This window comes from Plectropomus leopardus, chromosome 11, assembly GCF_026936395.1.
Source record: "Plectropomus leopardus strain MGB_pleo_1.0 chromosome 11, ASM2693639v1, whole genome shotgun sequence".
NCBI lineage: Eukaryota > Metazoa > Chordata > Actinopteri > Perciformes > Serranidae > Plectropomus > Plectropomus leopardus.
In genome coordinates, this window is record NC_142186.1 from 32,636,108 (window position 1) to 32,646,771 (window position 10,664).

A 10,664-nucleotide genomic window follows, 5' to 3' on the forward strand; every position below is an offset into this window, starting at 1 on the left:
TAAAATAAAAACAAATAAATATGTATTAGTATCTTTTTCAATATTCCGTTTGTAAGTCCGGATCAGATAAAGGGAAGTTGAAATACTGGCCACAGGCCATATTTGATTTTATTTTTTAATTTGTTTGATCTGCATGATCCGGAAGTTCGAAATTTTTGTCGGCAAGGTTCAAAACTAAGAGGAGAGTTGTGACTGTGGGCAGTTTAGTTTAACACCATGGTCACATTGGGGCCACGTGCGCATGTTATTAAGGAGTTGTTTGAAGCTGGCAAAACACACAAATTTCTACCACGCTGCAGCAGATGGGTATCCAGCAGTGCTCCGAAATGAGTGTCAGAAGATTCTGTGCTCAGCACGGACCCAAGCAAAAAGGGTACGTATCTGACAGAGAGCTGGAGAGGGCGGTGCATGGCTCAATAACTGAGGTAAGTTTTCTTGTTTGTTTCGGTCTACAGTTAATCAGCTGGCCTGATGTTCTGTGCATAGGTTACTGTCTGTGATTTAAAACGCTGATTAAATGGTTATTTCTCTCAGAACAGACGGGCCTTTCTTATGGCCACATTCATCAGCCGTATCATGATTTCCGATGGCAGGTTAACAGAATAACAGACATTAAACGGCGAAAAGCGCTGTTGTAATTAACCCCTGTGATATCCCTTGTTGCAAATGTTTGTGAATGTTGTATTCAAAGTGCTGTTGTCATCAATCTCTGTGATATTCATTGTTGTAAATGTTTATGAATGTTGTATTCAAAGTACTGTTGTCATCAACCACTGTGATATCCCCTGTTGTAAATGTTTGTGAATGTTGTATTCAAAGTACTGTTGTCATCAACCACTGTGATATCCCCTGTTGTAAATGTTTGTGAATGTTGTATTCAAAGTACTGTTGTCATCAACCACTGTGATATTCATTGTTGTGAATGTTTGTGAATGTTGTATTGTAATGTGACAAAGATGGAACATTGATTAATCATAAAAATGTAAATTGCTGCGTTTAATGTCTGTTATTCTGTTTACCTGCTGTCAGAAATCATGATACGGCTGATGAATGTCTTCAGGTCGACCCTCTTCTGCACGTCATAAACCTGCGGCCATAAGATTAGCCCGTCTGTTACGAGAGAAATAGCTATTTAATCAGCGTTTTAATTCAGAGACAGAGTAAGCTATGCACGGAACATCAGGCCAGCTGATTAACTGTAGACCGAAATAGACAAGAAAACTTACCTCATTTGTTGAGCCATGCTCCAGCTCTCTGTCAGATATGTTCCCATTTCGCTTGGGTCCGTGCTGAGCACAGAGTCTTGTTACACTCATTTGGGAGCATGGCTGGATACCCATTTGCTGCAGTGTGGTAGAAATATCTGAATGTGTCTTGACAACTCCTTAATAACCCGCGTGTGGCTCCAATGTGGCCATGGTGTTAAACTAAACTGCCCACAGTCACATCTGTCCTCTTACTTTCAAACTTTGCCAACAAAAATATGAAGTTCGGGTCACGCAGATCAGACAAATTGAATAGTGAAATCCAATTTGGCTTGTGGCCATATTTCAGCTTTCCTTTATTTGATCTGAATTTTAAAAAATGGAGTATTGAAAACAAACTAATTTTCATTTATTGTTTTCTTTTCAAAAAGGGAAAAATGGAAAACGACCCGTTTTTTAATTTAGTGTTTTTTGATTCTGAATTTAATATTAATTCAGCAAATTTTGCACAGATTCAGTTTACCCCAAACTTAAAAAACAAACAAAAAAAAAACTGAAAAAAGGCCCGGACACCGTGCTCTCCAAGTGTGGCTCCTGAGGTGACCTCGGTGTGCAGATACGGTACATGAAGTTGAGCTTTGTTGGTCTGAAAGAGACAAATGAAAATGATTTACGCGCCTGGGACAGTTCAGATACATCGAGTCAGCTGTAACTTTGAAGGCAGAGAAAAGCGACTCTTCACTGGATTCACTCTTTCAGCGAGAATTAGAGAAGGAATATGAAGGAAAAGTATGACGCTGCACTCAACAGTTTGAAGGCAGAGAACAACGAATCCAGCAGCAGCTCAGGAGAGAACTCGAGCTCGAGAAAAAGAAAATGATATCAGGAGGAGGTGAAGTCAGACAGGACCCTGATGGATTAGGTGGTTCAGTTACTGATGTTGGTTTTAGGTATGGTTGTGTTCATTTGCTTTATAGTGCAGAAACTGTAATCAGTCTGCCACGTCCTGTGTACGGTTTTCTCTGGGGGCTCCAGTTTTCCGGACACATTAAAAAATGTATTTTAAAAACTTGAAAAGGATGTCAGGGTTCAATGTAACTCACCTGCATACTGCCCCCACCCCCAATCTGGCTCCTGAGGGGAGGGGGGGCAGTATGGAGGTGAGTTACATTGAACCCTGACATTACACTAAAAATTAGAAGACAGGACTTTTCAACTTGATCAGGACTTTCACATTTTGGACTTGACATTTGGACTTAAATTAACATTGACCTCATAGTTGATTGTCACATCACTGTTTTCAGTCTACTATCGGTCACCTGCTTTGTGGGTTTTCTCTGGGTGCTCCAGTTTCCCCCACAAATATTTCAAATAAAACAATACTTACAAATAAATAAATCAACAAAGTGAATTATTAAGCATTTTAGCCATTTGTTAATCATTTTAGCTAAATTTGTCAGATTGATCAATCAATTTGTGTTGAATACATCAGGCATAAATTATCATTAATAATGAAAGTAAATTATACACATTGAATGTTCTTAGTTACTAAAACAAAAATCAGTAAAAAAGAAAAACAATGAAGAGATTATCATAGCAATAATAATAATAATAATAATGGTTTAAGTTAGGTGTCTGAAATTAGGTCTGTGGAAAACACAAGATGAAGATACTTTAACGTTTTGTTCTACGAGATAAAATAGCTCAGTAAATATCCCACTCATGAACTCTGAGCCTTTTATGTGTCTTAAAAAAGACGGTTGCCAACAAGTGGCTAAATTAGACTACAGAACATCATCACATCGAGCCGCGCCAAACGCAGCTTTACAGCCTCGTGACAGTGCGACCGTGGTGTTGTTTGTTATAGCCTAACATTAGCTTTCACTCTGGCAATTATATTTAAGCTTCAAAAATCCTGAAAGTGTCGTTTGTTTGTGGAGATTATCTGACTGAACAAAACATGTTGGTATCATAAACGTTTGTGTACCACAGTGCTTCTTTTCTGCAATAATCAAATATCCAGTGGAAAAATCTCATCAGATTTTGAGGAGGGAACGAGAGAAACGTTACTTTTGGGTTTGGCTTACAGACAAACATCATCCTTGGAGCACTTAATATGGTACATTTATATTTATATAAATTAATGAATACATATTTACATACATATGTGGTGGGTCAAAATAAAAAAAAAAATTCAAAAATGAGGTAGAGTAAAATGTACACATTAAATGTTCTCATCACCTTAAAATAAAAAATAAAGAAAGACCAGAAATTGCGCTTATTCTTATTGTCAATGAAATTCTTTGGTCCATTTCTCATAACACCGTTTAAAACATTTCATATGCCTTGAATGTTGTTTTTATTGTTATCGAATCATTTATTATAATATTCTAGTTGTTTTTCTACTTGCAGGCATTTTGTTACTCCATTGTAATCCATGGACTCTGCATGTTTCTGTTCTCTGTTGTAAAAGCTCAGTCTAAAGTCTTCAGACTGTGAGATATTTGCAATTACTGCAACCTACACTCTGCAGCATGAATCTTTATAAACTTGGGTACAACATCAAGTTTGATGTATGTGTTGCTCCCACGAATCACGTTAGACTCAGGGTAGACATATATCAAAAGCATCATAGATTTATTCTGAAAAATAAATTAAGAAAAACAATTATTGGCTGTTCTTCAGTTGCCTCTGTGTCTAACAGCCAACTGATCAGGCACAACTCAATACAAATATATGCAAACATATTTAAACATTCTTCTAAAATTCTTATGATCAGTACATTGACAGAAACATTAGATTATTTCAAAGATTAGTTCAACTGTACAGGTTACAAATTAATATCACAATTTCCTGCATGTTCCCTTTTCCATTTAAAGCCTGTTATTGTGTTTAAACTTTATATTTACAATCTAACAGTTTCCTGTCCTCTCCTCCCATGCCTAGGTCCTGACCCAGATGGATATTGTTGCTATGATAACGGGTCTTGGCCTCTGTGACCATATCGAGCCAGCCCCCACGACGTTTTGGTGGTGCATGTAGAAAAGACTTTACAGTAAGAGCATGAAACACCTGCTTTGCAAAAACAAGCCTGCTGCTGGGGTAACTATCGCTGATGAAGTGGAGGCTGGCTTCGCAGCAGTCAATGACAGGATACAGTGATGTAAAATTTCAAAATAAAAGTCATTTGAAATATCACAAATAATTAATGGTTGCAGGAAAATGAGGATTCATAGTAAAACTTTGTTTCGACAGACTCAAGCAAAAATGAAGGCAATCTGATGTGGAATTTCAAAGTAACAGCCCATCTAAGATTAATATCTTGACCTTTTTTAATTTGAAATTGAAAGTGAAAGCAGTCCACGCGGTGACCACAGCAGCCCACCCGCTGATCGCAGCAGCTAACCGGGCATTCAGCAGCAGCCTACCCAGTGACGCCCGATTAGCCCGGCTAACTACAGGCTAATCCAAAGCCTAGTACGCTCATCGGTAACTAGGGGCCACTGTCTAACTTAAACAATCATATACCCATGTGGCTGTCACTATAACCTACATTCCCATAGCTAGTATGCTAGGTGGCTACGTGTTAGAATTGCTAACGTCACGTATTAGGAAGTAAATTATGAGATTTTAATGTCCCTCTAACTTTAACATATCTGGTGTTTGATTTTCAAATGAGTAAAAACCCACATGAAGTTAAATCAACGCTCCGATCTCCGCTCTGTGCCGCCATTGTGACAATTACTTTTGTAAATCGCGGGCGCACAGGGAATCTTGGGAAATGGAGGGCCGCGAAGGACAGTAGCGATGTGTTCTCCAAAAAGAGGGGAAAAAAGGCCACATTTGTGGGCTGTATAAGAAGTAGCCTTCGAATTGTTACCAAATGGGACAGCCTTTGCGCAGTGCTGTGACATAATTGGCCTTCGAATGTAGCCTCCGAAGGATGCAGACCTTCGGAGGTCGCAGCCTACGCGGTCTACGGAGGCAACACCTACGGAGGCGACTCCTACGGAGGCACCTCCAAGGGCCGCATCAACGGTTGTTAAATGAGACAGTCTAGCCTTCGGAGGATTTCGTGGTTGCTTCACCACGTCAGTTGATTCCTGCTGTCAAGGCTCACCAGAGAGGGAGAGAGGGAGAGAAAGAGGGGGACTGACTACAGCAAAGAAATGATTTTATTTTTAGATATATTTTTTTAATTTATATTTTGCTGTAGGAGGAGTAGAAGTGCTTCTGTCTGCGTCAGAAGCTGATTTATCTCCCATAGCTAGTATGGGAGATACGGGTCACCTCCGTAGTCCACGTAGGCCGTGTCCTCCGAAGGATGCAGTCCCTGAATTGGTACACAGCTTCAATGATGTCTCTGTCTTTATACTTTGTACCTGTATTTGTGTATGTGAGTGAGGCTACTGTGAGAAGCGTTATTTCTTCATTTGACGTTTAAAACTTCTTCTATGATGTCCTGAAGCTTTGTGTTGGCAGCTGATGGCATGTAATCTTGTTTTGTTTTGTTTTTTATTGTTTTTACATATTAAGAACTATTACATACAGTGAAATTTGTGTGTAATTTGTGCCTTTGTGTAATAACTTTGAGGAAATGTCAAAAGTAGTCAAGTTCTTTCTACATACAACTTGAACACAAACAGAAAACTCTCAAAACAAAGTCCACACTATACTCACAACCTAAATTATGACAAAATAAAGCAATCCATTTTGTAAAAGAAATTAAGTTATATTTGATTTAACAGACACTCAAATGGAAATACAAAGATCCAATCTGATGAACACAAGATAAATAAAGCTTTTTTTTATAGTCTGCATAGTGTTTATGTTATCCCATCACCAGGGGGACTTTAACGCCACCATGCAGTTTCACCTCCCTTCTTCGGCATTTAAAACAACAACAAGGTCACCTTCCGTGTCTAACAGATCTTGCGAGCTTTTTCCCTCCTTAAGTCGACACCTCTCTGGTGGACTTGGCCCTTGGCTATCCTGGTGATGCACCTGCAGTCCAGATTCTGGTGATAATAAGGCTGCTGTCTGTAATCACACATACTCTGTTAAGACTTAATGCTTAAATAATAAACACTTTTCTGAGCTTAACTAACATATTCATCATTTTAAGATCATTTTCTGTAATGATTTGGTTTCCGTTGGTAACGCAGCCTATTCTCGCATGACATCCTGATGCTGTTATTGGTTTTTTTTGCTGAGATAACGAGATAACGTGAGACATTAGTTAGGTAGCCAGCAAGACAAAATGTCATTGTCCAAAGTAGTCAAAAGGAAAGTCGACAGTGAAGGTAGGCGTATAAAGAAGAGTGGAGAGAAAAATATGCATTCATCCTACCTGATTTTATGAACGCCAAGCCAGCCTGTCTCATCTGCAATGAGGTTGTTGCAGTTTGCAAAGAATATAATATCTGAAGGCACCACAAGACTAAGCATGGCAACTTCAAAGCTGCATATCCACTCCAGACAGGCGCGTAGGCAGAAAGTTAGCGCACTGACAGCTGGATATGCACACAGCAGCAAGATCCTGGTTCGAGGACTCACGGCGCAGCAAAAGGTGACAAGTGCGTCCCTTAAAGCAGCATGGGTTCTAACCCGGCACAACAAACCATTCACTGATGCAGAGGTTTTTAATGAAGTGATGGTGGCAGTTTTGGAGGAGCTGGCTACTGATAAATCAATGGATGGCGTGATTGCCTCAGTGAAACAGGTGCCTCTTTCTGCGAGGTCAGCTTCCCGGCGCATAGACGCACTGTCGGATGCTGTGCATGGAGTCATTATCAGTGATCTGAGTCAGGCCGAATACTTTTCTCTGGCCATTGATGAGAGCACCGACAACACAGCTGTAAGCCAGATGTGTGTCTATGTGCGATATTTTGATGGAAAGGAGTTCAGGGAGGAGTTGCTGTCTCTAAGTCCACTAGAGGGGACACCACTGTGGAAGTTATATTTACCAAACTGGAAGAATTATTCAAACTCCATTCATTGTCATTTGAGAAAATCAACCTCATCGTGACAGACGGGGCACCTGCCATGGTTGGTTGCCACAGAGGTCTGGTGAGCAGAATAAAGGAGATCGCGCCCCAAATGCATGGATTGCATTGCCTTATTCACCAGAGTGTCTTGTGCGCCAGGCTCAGTGGAGAGCTAAAGGGCGTTATGGATAAAGTAATGCGTGTCATTAATTTTGTCAGAGGTACATCAAGCACACAGCATCGTCTTTTCCGACAACTTGTGGCTGAGTCAGAGGAAGCCATTTATGATGACCTGCTGCTTCACAACGACGTGCGCTGGTTAAGTAAAGGCAAAGCGCTGGAGCGCTTGTGTGCGCTACTGGATGAAGTTAAGGCCTTCCTGAGATTAAGCAAGATATGAGCTGCAGGCGACCACCTTGCCTTTCTAGAAGATGAAATGGCCATGTCCAACGTTACATTTTTAACGGATATTTTTGGCCACCTGAACCAGCTTAACATGCAGCTACAAGGGAGAGATAAAGCCATTGTGGACCTGGTTGAAAAGCTGGAATCGTTTTCCAAGAAACTGGAGTTGTTCCAGTCAGACATATCAAGTGGAAGGCTCTTGCACTTCACTACACTGAAATCACAGGGACGGGAAAAGTGACAGGGCTGATGGTTGACTTCGTCAAACAACTACGAGCCAACTTCAAGTCCAGGTTTGAGGACTACTCCATCCCGAGGGACATCATCGCTTTTGTCCGTGACCCACTCACTGTCCGAAGTGCGGATTTCTCCTCCCTGGCTAAAAAAATCATCCCCTCGTTGGATGAGGCCGCATTTCAGCTGGAGTTTATTGATTTTCAAACAAGCTCCCTGGTCAGCGATGCCCTTGGAGCGCAATCCCTGGAGGATTTTTGGATCGTATGCTCAGAGGAGTACAGGTGGATTAAGAAACTTGCCTTTTATGTGCTGACGATGTTTCCCTCTACCTATACTTGTGAATCGAGCTTTTCTTCAATGAACGCCATCAAGACGCATGCGAGGAACCGCCTAACGCGCAAAAATCTGGAGAACTGCTTGCGGATTAAACTGACATTCATGTCGCCAGACATCCAAAAGATTGTGACTGAAGGGAGATGCCAGTTTTCCCATTAAGTGAGTAGCCTTTTAAGTTTATAATAGTCATATTATTGCTTGATTTTATTTAAATAGTAATTTCTTTTTTGCTTTTTTTGCTCTGTAATTTCAGGAGCACAGCGCATGTCCCAATTTCCCACCACAAGCCGGTGTACGTCCAAAGTCAAGCAGAACTTTTTTTTTCTTTTGTTTTATTTTATTTTATTTATTTGATCTTTGAGCTAAGTTTGTTGTTTGTTTGAATTCAATGAAACAGATTTTGCACTATGTCTGTTGGAGTGGCACACAGAGTTGTTTTGCCCTCTTTTTTCTCAGAGCGCACATATACCAAATAAGTTCCTACCTGAAGTCAGTGTGCGTCTGAAGTCAAGCAGATGCTGCCTTATTTTATTTTATCATATTTTGTCAGTTCACAACTTTTGAATAAATGTTCTGAAATCTGTGTAGAATTGTCGTTTCTTGATAGCAAATACATATATCAGTTTTGGTTTTTTTTTATCAATGTCATCTGGTGGGCCAGATATTATTGGCGGGGGGCCAAATTTGGCCCGCGGGCCGCCAGTTGCCGACCACTGCTCTAAAGCATGCTCACAGGTCACAGATTTTTAGGGTTGAATTAAGAGACGTGTTCAGTGGTGATCATTAGAAAGCCTCTCTTTTGTCATGGTTTCATGGTAAAAATAAAAGCATGCCTACGCATATTAGCCATTGGGCCTGCATCAGGGTAAGAATAAAATGGCCACCTTGAGCTCTTCTATTTATAAGTTAGCATTAATCACATGATTAGGTTGATCACATTTGAATGAACATTAATGCATTAAAATTTACTTTGCCAAATACTCATTTTTACTACCTCTGATAGCCATTACATCTAGCTACCAACTGCTAACACTTACAGTAACTAGCTCTTTTCGTCCTTCTTTGCTGAACACAGATTAGTTGTTAGCAGTGTAGCCTTATCTGGAGAACGGGGTGTGTCCTCTAACATAATAACAGTGAGTTTACTGAGTCCTTTTGTCCCTAAGTCGTCCTGGGGGAGCCCAAACGTGTTTTCTGTTGTCCCCAGCGCTCTCATCACACAACAGTGAGATCATAAAGCCATTTGCCAAACAGTTATTGCATTTTTCTTGTACCTTCTCATTAATTTAAGTTTAAGCTTTTTAGCCTGTGCTCATTTGACGTGATGACAGACAAACATCGGCCAGTGCCATCAAAAACGTCATCTTATTTGCTGTTATTCTGATGGCAGTCAACAAAGCAAATAGCGATGTTTAGCTGATAACCTGGTGCATTCGTAGAATTAAACGGTCTGATGATTTTGTCTCCCTGACTCACCCGTGTCCCGACGGGGCGATGAGGTAGAGGCAGCAGTGGATCCAGCAGTCAGACATCTGTCGTCTGTTAACCCGGGATTCTCAGTTCAGGTAGTCTTCAAATTTGCTGTCTGTGGTCAATCATGATGATGGCTGCCAGCTGCACAACAGAAATTTCTTTTTAGAAACAAATCCTCGCAAAATACCTCTTGAATTAGGAATGTCGGAGAGTACATTTGGCATTTCAAGGATCATAAGTGAAGTGTCAGTGCTGAGTTCGAGTTGTGGCGATCCTTACCAGTCGCTGTTGTCGACGGCATCTCCGAATCCTTGAGTGTCGAATATGGTGAGCAGCAGCTCGACGCCGCCTTCCTTTACTAAAACTTTGGACTGCTCCACCTGGCACAGGAGACAGAATGAAGGGCATACTGTTTATTTCTGCCTTAAATTAATTAAATATTTTGTCACATTATTATTATCAGATCACAAAACAACAGCTGTCCTGTCCAGGTGGTCTCCACATATCATCTCCTCGTCCTCTTCTCCCTCCCATCACGAATAATCGAAGATTTTTTAACCATAGGCTTGACACGTACTATCACGCACTGTTTTCCGGGTGCACAGTCTCATCCATCTTGCAGAAACTTCAAGACTTGCTGCCCACACTCTTGAGCTCTATTAGCAGAATAAAAAAACAATTTTCAGCTCCTATTTAACTACTATTTTGGCCATGTTCTCAGTTTGCATTCATGGTTACTGTCCATGTGCAGATACCTGAGCATTGATGACATTGATCATTTTAACTTGTTTTGAGTTAAAATTATTCATTAATTCCTGCATTTCCTCCCCCTGCTGTCCTTATGCTTTGCCATTTTCACCAGTCCATTCACCCATTTGTTTTTTCTTGTAATGTGTCTCTCTAAAGCATGCTTTTGTCTGCTCTGCTTTTTCATGAGGTCACAGATTTTCAGGGTTGAATTAAGAGACGTTTCAGTGATAAAAATCTCAAATTATGAAATCGCAGAGTGCCGTCCGTAATG